The sequence below is a fragment of the Erythrolamprus reginae genome, chromosome 7 (genome assembly GCF_031021105.1).
Source record: "Erythrolamprus reginae isolate rEryReg1 chromosome 7, rEryReg1.hap1, whole genome shotgun sequence".
Taxonomy (NCBI): Eukaryota; Metazoa; Chordata; class Lepidosauria; order Squamata; family Dipsadidae; genus Erythrolamprus; species Erythrolamprus reginae.
The window spans coordinates 15,927,115-15,938,986 of record NC_091956.1 but is presented as its reverse complement, the minus strand read 5'-3'; positions in this window follow the sequence as shown (position 1 = coordinate 15,938,986).

The window sequence follows — 11,872 nt, the reverse complement described above, 5'->3', positions numbered from 1 at the left end:
ACTTAATTTGCACTCAATCCGCCCCTTTCTCACGCCACCAGTTCTGACCTTCTACTCCATTTTTGCATTACTTTATTTATTTATCTATCAGATTTATAGGCTGCCCAACTCCTTCTGAACTCTGGGCAGTGTACAACAATTAAGAACAATATAAAAATAGTTACTGGATTTCCACCTCTTTTTCTCTCTTTCTCTTTATTTTGCATTTTTTGTCAAGCTGAGTTTCTAGATATCAGATACTTTCTCTCCCCCTCCCCCTCCCCGCCCAATTTCTTTACCGAATATTAGTCTTTTGCTCTTAAAGCTCTTTTGTCTCTCTTTTCTCAATACTTAGGTGTTCTAGTTTTCTGACTCACAACTCTTCCCTCTAAGTCAGTGTTTCCCAACCTTGGCAACTTGGAGATATCTGGACTTCAACTCCCAGAATTCCCCAGCCAGCATTCGCTGGCTGGGGAATTCTGGGAGTTGAAGTCCAAATGTCTTCAAGTTGCCAAGGTTGGGAAACACTGCTCTAAGTCACTACTTACTTTGAGGTTTCCCTCACCAATTGAGCTTCCTTTTCTCACCCTAAATCACAAGTTTATTTTTCTTCAGGCACTTTTCTTCCGTATAGATTGGAATCTTTTACTCACTTCGAATGACACAGTCTGTTAAATATATCTTTGCTTCCTCATCTGCTGTGGCTTGTCATGGCTTGGTATCTGCTGTCTTGCAATAGCAGACACATCCGTGCCGGGTTTAAGGGGTTTCTTTCATTGCAGGCTTCTCCTTTATTTCACATGTCTCTCTAGACCAGCGGTTCCCAAACTACGGCCCATGGGCCGCATGTGGCCCGCTGAGGCCATTTATCCAGCCCGCCAGTGATTGACAGGAGCACAGGGAAAAGAGAGCAAGAAAGAAAGAAAAGGGAAAGAGAGGGAGGGAAAGAGAAGTGGAGAGGAATGAAGGAGGGAAAGAAGGAAGGAAGGAAGGAAAGAAGGAGAAATGGAGGGACAGAAGAAAGAAGGACTGTTTTTGGGGGGGGGGTAATTTTTTTTATTTTTGTCTTAACATACATTCAAACAATACAGTGTACCATCTAATTTTCCATGAATAAAATGCGGTATTTTGTTAGTAACTAATATCAATCATCAAAAAGGTTGCAAAAGTTTTTTTTTCTAATTTTGTTATCCAGTTACATTCATTTTTTAAATTAAATTCCCTCCTTAATGTTCTTTCAAAAAGTACACCAATTATTTTTCTAACTTATTAACCATTATGCCAAAGTGCTTCCTTCTTTCTTTATACATTTTTCTATAAGCCAAGAAAACCTTGTATAGCCAATCAGATGTTAACAAAAGAAAATTAAAAACAAAACATAAACATATATGAATTTCAGACCTTCTCCCCCCTCTAAATAGTATATTCCCATTTTGTTTTTTACTTTAAGATAAGGTATGTGCAGTGTGCATAGGGATTTGTTCATATGGGGTTTTTTATAGTCCGGCCCTCCAACAGACTGTGTAAAAAATTTGGGGACCCCTGCTCTAGACTCTTTGTACTCTGACTGCACTCCGAACGTGAAAGAATCAGAGTTGGAGAATGGAGACCGTTCTCTTTCCTCTAAGTTGCCTCAAGCTCAACCAACTAAATATGAGCCATCAGTGTTGCAGCAGCAGCCAAAACAGCCAATGCAATCCTAAATTTTTATTTATTTATTTATTTATTTATTTATTTATTTATTTATTTATTTTGTCCAATACACAATGAGGGTTTTAGTGGGTGTATATCTATATACACATAGTAAAATACATGATGAAATTAATAGAGGAGATACTCATAGTTGTTGTGGTTAGCTCTGGCCCAGCTCCTGCCCCAAGGACTGTGGATATCGGGGAGACATCCACATGCTGCAGGCCTGTTTTGCTCCCAGTGGAATCTGATGATGAAAGCTCCTCTGACCAAGAAGACATGAGTGACAGGGAGGAGGAGAGTGTGGCAGACAGCTCAGAAGGAGATCAATTATCTAGCTCCTCCTTGGATTCGGAACAAGAGTTAATGATACAGCCACGCATGCGGAGAGCGATGCATAGGCAGCAACAACTGAGAGATTGTTATCAAAGAAAATGAGGACACCTGTGGTTGGGTGGGGCTGTGGTAATTAGTGAAGCTGCTATAAAGAGCAGCCTGTGGATTTGGCAATTATGGAGGATTATCTGATCGTTGTGTTTCGTGCCTGCTTTGCTGACTTTGACCTTTGTGTGCTGATTTTTCCCCACTTTGAAACTAAACCAGAGCAAAGTGTGTTTCACTTTGTGAAAGAAGAAGGACTGTGAATTGCCTCACAGCTGCAAGCTAAGTATCACAGAACTGATAAGGGACTTGTCCAAATTACCAGTTTATTTGGAGACAAGTGCTCTTTGCTATACAAAAAGAGTGCTCCGTTTATTTGCATTTTCGGTATAAGGAACATTGTTTTGAATTGTCAAACGTGTGTGTCTGAAATTGTATCTGTGCATTTTCAGGAGGATTCTATCAGAGAGCTCGACAGAACAATAGTAAAATATATCTAAGAAATAATAGAAAAGAAGATATAGTACTAGAACATATCAATGAAAGAATAGAAGAAGAGATATAGGAATAGAAGAAAGGTATAGGAGATATAGGAGAGCAATAGGACAGGGGATGGAAGGCACTTGTACTCGCCCCTTACTGACCTCTTAGGAATCAGGATAGGTCAGGATAGATAATCTAAGGGTAAAGTGTTGGGGGTTTGGGGAGGACACTATGGAGTCCGGTAATGAGTTCCACGCTTCGACAACTCGGTTACTGAAGTCATATTTTTTACAGTCAAGTTTGGAGCGGTTAATATTAAGTTTAAATCTGTTGTGTGCTCTTGTGTTGTTGTGGTTGAAGCTGAAGTAGTCGCCGACAGGCAGGATGTTGCAGCATATGATCTTGTGGGCAATACTTAGATCTTGTTTAAGGCGTCTTAGTTCTAAGCTTTCTAGGCCCAGGATTGAAAGTCTAGTCTCGTAGGGTCTTCTATTTCGAGTGGAGGAGTGAAGGACTCTTCTGGTGAAGTATCTTTGGACATTTTCAAGGGTGTTAATGTCTGAGATGCGATATGGGTTCCAAACAGATGAACTGTATTCGAGGATGGGTCTGGCAAAAGTTTTGTAAGCTCTGGTAAGTAGTGTGAGATTGCCAGAGCAGAAGCTACGTAGGATTAGGTTTACAACTCTTGAAGCCTTCTTGGCTATATTGTTACAGTGGGCTTTGGCAGTTATATCTTATATTATTAGTATACCAAGCTCTTTAACAGAGTGGGGATTATCTGTGATAATTTGATTATTCAGTTCGTATTTGGAGTTCAGATTCTTCTTCCCAAAGTGTAGCATTAACATATGGAAACTGGGACTAGGGAGGTACTAATACCACTCTATAAAGTCTTTGTTAGACTACACCTAGAGTATTGCGTCCAGTTTTGGTCACCACGCTACAAAAAAGACATTGAGACTGTAAAGAAAGTGCAGAGGAGAGTAACCAGGATGGTTAGGGGACTGGAGACTATAACACAGTGTTTTCCAACTTTGGCAACTTGAATATATCTGGACTTCAACTCCCAGAATTCCCCAGCCAGCATTTGCTGGCTGGGGAATTCTGGGAGTTGAAGTCCAAATATCTTCAAATTGTCAAGGTTGGGAAACACTGCTATAACATACGAAGAGTGGTTGCAAGAACTAGGCATGGATAGTTTAGCAAAGAGAAGGACCAAGGGTGACATGATAGCAGTGTTCCGATATTTGAAGGACTGCCCCAAAGAGGAAGTGTTAGGCTGTTTTCCAAGGCATCAGAAAGCCAGACAAGGAATAACGGATGGAAGCTGACTAAGGAGTGAGTCAACCTGGAAATAAGGAGGAACTTTCTGATGGTGAGAGCGATCAACCAGTGCCAGCAGAGGTTGTGAGAGCTCCGATACCTGAGACTTTCAAAGGGAGACTGGACTGCCACTTGTCCAAATGATGTGGGAATCTACTCTTGTTCTACCCTCAGGAGCTTTGGAGCAGTGATTTTCAACCTTTTTTGAGCCGCGGCACATTTTTTACATTTATGAAACCCTGGGGCACATTGAGCGGGGCGGGGGGGGGCTAAAAAAAGTTTGGACAAAAAAATTCTCTCTCTTCCTCCCTTTCGCTCTATTTCTCTCTCCCTCTTTCTCTCCCTTCCTTTTTCTTTCTCTCTCTCCATCCTTCTTTCTTTCTCTTCCTTCCTTCCTCCCTTTTTTGCTCTTTCTCTCTCCCTCCCTACCTCCCTCTATGTCTTTCTCTCTCTCTCCTTCCCTCCCTCTCTCTCTCTCTTTCTTTCTTTCTCTTTCTCTCTCTCTTGCTTTCTTTCCCTTGTTCTCTTTCTCTCTCTTGTTCTCTTTCTCTCTCTCTCCCTCTTTCTCTTGCTTTCTTTCTCTCTCTCTTGCTTTCTTTCTCTTTCTTTCTCTCTCTCTTGCTTTCTTTCTCTCTCTGAGCTTCGGGGCACACCTGACCATGTCTCACGGCACACTAGTGTGCCGCGGCACACTGGTTGAAAAACACTGCTTTGGAGAATAGGTTGACTCCTTCTTTGTGGCAGCCCCTGAGATATTGGAAGACTGCTATCCTGTCTCCCTTAGCATGTAATTTCATTAAACTAGACATACCCAGTTCCTGCAACCGTTCTTCATATGTTTTAGCCTCCAGTCCCCTAATCACCTTTATTGCTCTTCTCTCCACTCTTTCTAGAGTCTCCACACCCTTTTACATCGTGGCAACCAAAACTGACATGAGCCACACAAAAAAAAAAATCTAGATTTTTAAAAGTTTCTCTTCCGGGCAATAAGCTTTCTTGTGGTGCAGGGGTATATTTATCAAAGGAAGTCCCTCTCATTATGACACCCACTTGATGTTTATAGAAGGCTTCTAAATTGGAGGTTGGGAAGATAAAAGTATTTTAATTGTTTACTTGTTTTTCACTGAATACAGAAATGGTCGGAGGAGGCAGAAGACAGCGGAGAGGACAAAATAAGAAGGGAAGAAGCAATTTCATTTTGCTTTTTTGGAACAATGACAAATCAGTTATCCTTTTGCACTGCAGGATTTGGGACATGACACCCATAAGATCCCAAGCTTGTATAATCTCCCGAGTTACATGTGGACCTGACCCTGACTCCGACCCCTTTAAAAAGTGAATATAAAAGTCTTGCATGGTCAGAAGACATTGCCAAAATCCAAAGTGAGGCAGCTGTTGTGTAAATGGATTGAGTGATAGATTGAAATTGGATGAGAAGGATGATCTTACAAGGTTTAGGGTGGTGATTTCTGACAGTCTCAAAATGGGTGAGCAGTGTGGTTGGGCAGTAGGAAAAGCAAGTAGGATGCTTGGCTGCATAGCTAGAGGTATAACAAGCAGGAAGAGGGAGATTGTGATCCCCTTATATAGAGCGCTGGTGAGACCACATTTGGAGTACTGTGTTCAGTTCTGGAGACCTCACCTGGTGACCTCACCTGGAGACCTCACCTCACGTGGCGAACCTGGTGCCGGACAAGGAGAGGGGCGGCATACAAATCTAAATAATAATAATAATAATAATAATAATAATAATAATAATAATAATTGTTCTGTCGGGCTCTCTGGTAGACTCCTCCCAAAAATTCACAGGTACAAATTTCAGACACACACACGTTTGAAAATTCAAAACAATGTTCTTTATCATGAAAATTCACTTAAACCAAGCCCTCTTTTGGTATAGCAAAGAGCAATCTTCTCCGAACAAACTGGTAATTTGTACAAGTCCCTTATCAGTTCTGTGATACTTAGCTTGCAGCTGTGAGGCAATTCACAGTCCTTCTTCTTTCACAAAGTGAAACACACTTTGCCCTGGTTTAGTTTCAAAGTGGGGAAAAATCAGCAGACAAAAGGTCAAAGTCAGTAAAGCAGTCATGAAACACAACGATCAGATAATCCTCCACAGTGGCCAAACCCACAGGCTGCTCTTTATAGCAGCCTCACTAATTACCACAGCCCCACCCAACCACAGGTGGCCTCATTTTCTTTTATAATAATCTCTCAGTTGTTGCTGCCTATGCATCGCTCTCCGCATGAGTGGCTGTATCATTAACTCTTGTTCTGAATCCAAGGAGGAGCTAGATAATTGATCTCCTTCTGAGCTGTCTGCCACACTCTCCTCCTCCCTGTCACTCATGTCTTCTTGGTCAGAGGAGCCTTCATCAGCAGATTCCACCGGGGGCAAAACAGGCCTGCAGCATGTGGATGTCTCCCCCACATCCACAGTCCTTGGGGCAGAGCTAACCACAATAATAATAATAATAATAATAATAATAATAATAATAATAATAATAACAACAACAACAACAACAACAAACAATATTATTATTATTATTATTATTATTATTATTATTATTATTATTATTATTATCTTCTGCAGCTGGGTGAAAGCTTCGAATGGCACCCTAAAGCCTCCTCCCACACCATTTGCTGTGAGTGCCCAGCAGAGGCAGTGCTTATGCGCCAGGCCGGCGACCTCAAAACATCGGCTTGATGAATCTGGCCTGTGTCCAAAGAGGGCCCTAACCATGGTAGCCTCTGCCTGCCTAACAGAAAACAGGCCCCACTGAGTTCTATTTATTTTTATTTATTTTATTTTTATTTATTATTAGAGTTGGAAGGGACTATGCAGGTTATCAAGTCCAACCCCCTGCCTAAGCAGGAACCCTATAGCATCCCAGCCAAATGGCAGTCCAATTTCCTCTTAGAAATGTCCAGAGTATTGGAGTTCACAACGTCCACTGGTAGGTTGTTCCACTGGTTGATCGTTCTGACCATCAGGAAGTTCTTCCTTATTTCCAAGTTGAATCTCTCCTTGGTCAGCTTCCAGCCGCTGTTCCTCGTTCGGCCCTCCGGTGCCCTGGAGAATAAAGTGATCCCCTCCTTTCTGTGGCAACCTCTCATATACCTGTAGACTGCTATCATGTCCACTCTGGCCCTCCTTTTCTCTAGGCTATCCATGCCCAGTTCCGCAGTCTCTCTTAGTAAGTCTTGGTTTCTAGACCCCTGATCATTTTGGTTGCTCTTTCCTGTACCTTCTCCAGAGTTTCAATGTCTTTTTTGAAGTGTGGTGACCAGAACTGAACACACTACTCCAGGTATGGTCTGCCCAGGGCGTAGTAGAGTGGTATTAAGACTTCCCTGGTCTTGGAGTGTATTCCCCTGTTGATGCAGCTTAGGATTGTATTGGCTTTTTTGGCTGCTGCTGCACATTGTTGGCTCATGTTTAGTCAATTATCCACCAAGACTCCGAGATCTCTTTCGCCGTCGCTACTGCTGAGAGGGGTTTCTCCCAGGCTGTATGTGTGTCCAGGTTTTTTTTTACTCAGGTGAAGGACTTTGCTCTTGTTGATGTTGAACATCATTTTGTTGGTGTGGGCCCAGTTCAATGTGACTTACTCCCAGGTAAGTGGGTAGAGCAGCCTTCCCCAGCCAATAGTTTGCTTGCAGCTTAGAATAAGTAAACTAATAAATATGAACACTAAAATTTCATTGGGGCCAAGATTGGAGAGTTTGGGGTGTGAGCGTGCGAAATATTTATTGCTTCCTAGAATGGGATGTAACAGAAAAGAATTGAGAAGGCTACACTCGGCCCTGTATAAGGAAAGATTCAGATAGAATCGCAATCTGACAAAACGTTGAATAAATTAATGAATCAGAAATTTCAAGGACAAAGTTTAAGTAAATATTTTAGGTAGCAAGATGGTGACATATCAAAATCAACCAATCATCAACGAATCACTTTTCCCAGGAGAAAAGAAGAAAAAACAGATGGATTGTATTGAAAAGTTTAAAAATGTAACATTTTATAGTAAGATGGGAAGGAAGAATTTTTATTTAGATTTTTAAGAATTGACAATGTTGTATAAAATTAATAGAAATTGTTAGATGAGGGGAGATAAGAGCCTCCATTGAGGGAATAATAAGAAATGAAAAGTTTATATATGATTGGTTTTAAGCATTGTTATTGTGTTTATGACTATATATTGTTTGATTTTATGGTGGAGGGAAAAAATGTATACCTGAAAAGTTTTTTAAAAATCAAAGACATTCCCCCGCCTTTCCAGATTCTATGATAAATCAGATACAGAATGTCCCTCCCAGCCAAACATAGAAACATAGAAACATAGAAGTCTGACGGCAGAAAAAGACCTCATGGTCCATCTAGTCTGCCCTTATACTATTTTCTGTATTTTATCTTAGGATGGATATATGTTTATCCCAGGCATGTTTAAATTCAGTTACTGTGGATTTATCTACCACGTCTGCTGGAAGTTTGTTCCAAGGATCTACTACTCTTTCAGTGAAATAATATTTTCTCATGTTGCTTTTGATCTTTCCCCCAACTAACTTCAGATTGTTTCCCCTTGTTCTTGTGTTCACTTTCCTAGTAAAAACACTTCCCTCCTGAACCTTATTTAACCCTTTAACATATTTAAATGTTTCGATCATGTCCCCCCTTTTCCTTCTGTCCTCCAGACTATACAGATTGAGTTCATTAAGTCTTCCCTGATACGTTTTATGCTTAAGACCTTCCACCATTCTTGTAACCCGTCTTTTTGTCAATTTTGTCAATATCTTTTTGTAGGTGAGGTCTCCAGAACTGAACACAGTATTCCAAATGTGGTCTCACCAGCATTCTATATAGCGGGATCCTAATCTCCCTCTTCCTGCTTGTTATACCTCTAGCTATGCAGCCAAGCATCCTACTTGCTTTCCCTACCGCCTGACTGCACTGTTAACCCATTTTGAGACTGTCAGAAATCACTACCCCTAAATCCTTCTCTTCTGAAGTTTTTGCTAACACAGAACTGCCGATACAATACTCAGATTGAGGATTCCTTTTCCCCAAGTGCATTATTTTACATTTGGAAACATTAAACTGCAGTTTCCATTGCTTTGACCATTTATCTAGTAAAGCTAAATCATTTACCATATTACAGACGCCTCCAGGAATATCAACCCTATTGCACACTTTAGAGTCATCGGCAAATAGGCAAACCTTCCCTACCAAACCTTCCAACATGGGAGGAAATGGGTGAAAGGAATGATGAGAAAAACTAGTAGAATAGAAGTGCAGATTTAGTAGAAAGTTTGACAGTGTTGAGGGAATTATTTGTTTAGTAGAGTGAAAAAAAGTAAAAAGAACAACATCAGATTCCGTTGTTGGGATTTTAGCGCTGAAAAGCATTTTGGTTGTTATAAATCTGCATGCATTTTTCCGGATCAATATGTAGAAAAACAATTGCATGTAATTGCAAAGAAGGAAGGAAGGAAGGAAGGAAGGATAGAAGGAAGGAAGGAAGGAAGGAAGGAAGATAGAAAGGAAGGAAGGAAGGAAGGAAGGAAGGAAGGAAGGAAGGAAGGAAGGAAGGAGGGTTGATCTATTTTGTCTCTAAAAGTAGAGTGGAATCACATTTATGCAACGAAGAAACTTCACTCTGTTTGCTTCTGCAGTTTTTTGTACTGTAAAGGCAGGGTTGAATTGCCTCACATCAGCCCGATCTATCTCACAGGGCTGTTATGAGGAACAGGAAATATCTCACTAGGGCAGTCTTTCTCAAATAGTGGGGCAGCCCCCCCTGGCATGTGTGACCCTGGGGAACATGCGAGGTCAAGTCATGGGTTGCTGCCGGTACCCCTGGGATCGGCGTTCTGGTGGCAGAAATAGAGATGCGCATGAATCTTGCATTGGCAGTTCTGTGTTAGCAAAAACTTCAGAAGAGAAGGATTTAGGGGTAGTGATTTCTGACAGTCTCAAAATGGGTGAGCAGTGCGGTCAGGCGGTAGGGAAAGCAAGTAGGATGCTTGACTGCATAGCTAGAGGTATAACAAGCAGGAAGAGGGAGATTGTGATCCCCTTTTATAGAGCGCTGGTGAGACCACATTTGGAGTACTGTGTTCAGTTCTGGAGACCTCACCTACAAAAAGATATTGACAAAATTGAACGGGTCCAAAGACGGGCTACAAGAATGGTGGAAGGTCTTAAGTATAAAACGTATCAGGAAAGACTTAATGAACTCAATCTGTATAGTCTGGAGGACAGAAGGAAAAGGGGGGACATGATCGAAACATTTAAATATGTTACAGGGTTAAATAAGGTCCAGGAGGGAAGTGTTTTTAATAGGAAAGTGAACACAAGAAGAAGGGGACACAATCTGAAGTTAGTTGGGGGAAAGATCAAAGGCAACTTGAGAAAATATTATTTGACTGAAAGAGTAGTAGATCCTTGGAACAAACTTCCAGCAGACGTGGTTGATAAATCCACAGTCACTGAATTTAAACATGCCTGGGATAAACATATATCCATTGTAAGATAAAATACAGGAAATAGTATAAGGGCAGACTAGATGGACCATAAGGTCTTTTTCTGCCGTCAGTCTTCTATGTTTCTATGTTTCTATCTATTTGTCCCTCATAGTGTGCGCGCATGGGCACGCATGGGTTTTAGCTTCTGCGCATGCACAGCAAGTGAAATCTTATGCCAGGATGCTCTTGCATGTGAGATTTCACCAATTTTCGGGTGCTTTTTGCTTCTGCACTGGGGTGGAAGCAAAGAAATTGCCGAAAACCAGCAAAATCTCATGCACAGGAGCATCCTCACGTGAGATTTCATTTGCTGCGCATGCGCAGAAGCTAAATCTCATGCCGATGGCCGCACACCAGTAAGTGGAACCCTCGCCTGGCGTGGTCCCTCTCGATTGATTCCCCTGGATGGGGAGTGTTTTCCCAGTTGCACGCTGCTCCGAGCCCGGAACAGAAAGCAGCCAGGCGGGGTGGGGGGCCTGCATGGTTTCTTGTTGTTCTTTGCAAGTGCTGGGAGTTGAAGTCCAGATATCTTCAAGTTGCCAAGGTTGGGAAACACTGATCTACATGTGGACTCTATCCATGTCCACTCTACATGTGGACTCTACATGTGGACTCTATCCATGTCCACTCTATCCATGTGGACAGAGGTGGGATTTACATAATTTCTCTACCGATTCAATTATTTACATAATTTCTCTACAAGCTTCCCAGAACCCCCCGGACTGCAAACAGCACAACAGCAAACCAGAAGTGCATTTCCCCAAACGTCTGGTTTGTCCATTGAGTGATTATTTTTTCATCTTTGGGGCTTCAGGTAAGTTTCCCTGAAGCATCTGGAGGGCAAAATAGCCTTTGTCAAGGTTGAAAATCAACTGGCCAAGGCACATATGCGTGATGGAACTGACATAGGGCAACACCTCGCATGTCCTCAGATATGGCTCCAATGTGCCACTTGTGTCATGCGTGTCATAGGTTCACCATCACAGCCCTATGCCATTTCAGACAATTGTCTGTCCAGGCTCTTCTTAAAATCCTCCAGTGATGTAGCTCCCACGGTTTCTGGAGGCCAGCTGTTCCACTGGTAAATTATCGTCACTGCTGGGAAGTTTCTCCTTAGTTCCAGATTGCTTCTCTCCTGGATTAGTTTCCATCCATCGTTTCTTTGTCTTGCCTTTTGGTGCTTTGGAAAAAATAAGTCAACCCAATAAAGTTTGTAATTTAGGAAATGGTTTTAAGTTTCACTGAGGGGGTGTCTGGGAATACAGCTGTATCTGCAGGAATGCGAATGCTCTCTTCAGACCAGCAGAGGGCACTGCTTCCCCACGAAAACCTTTTTGGTAGCAAAAAAAATAATCATGAAAGTTGAAGATTTGAAAATTTTAATTAATCCCACAGTTTCAAAGTGATTAAGTATATAGATATATCTCTCTCTCTCCATCTCTCTCTCCCTCCCTTGTCCTCTTTCTCCTCTCTCTCTCCCCGTCCT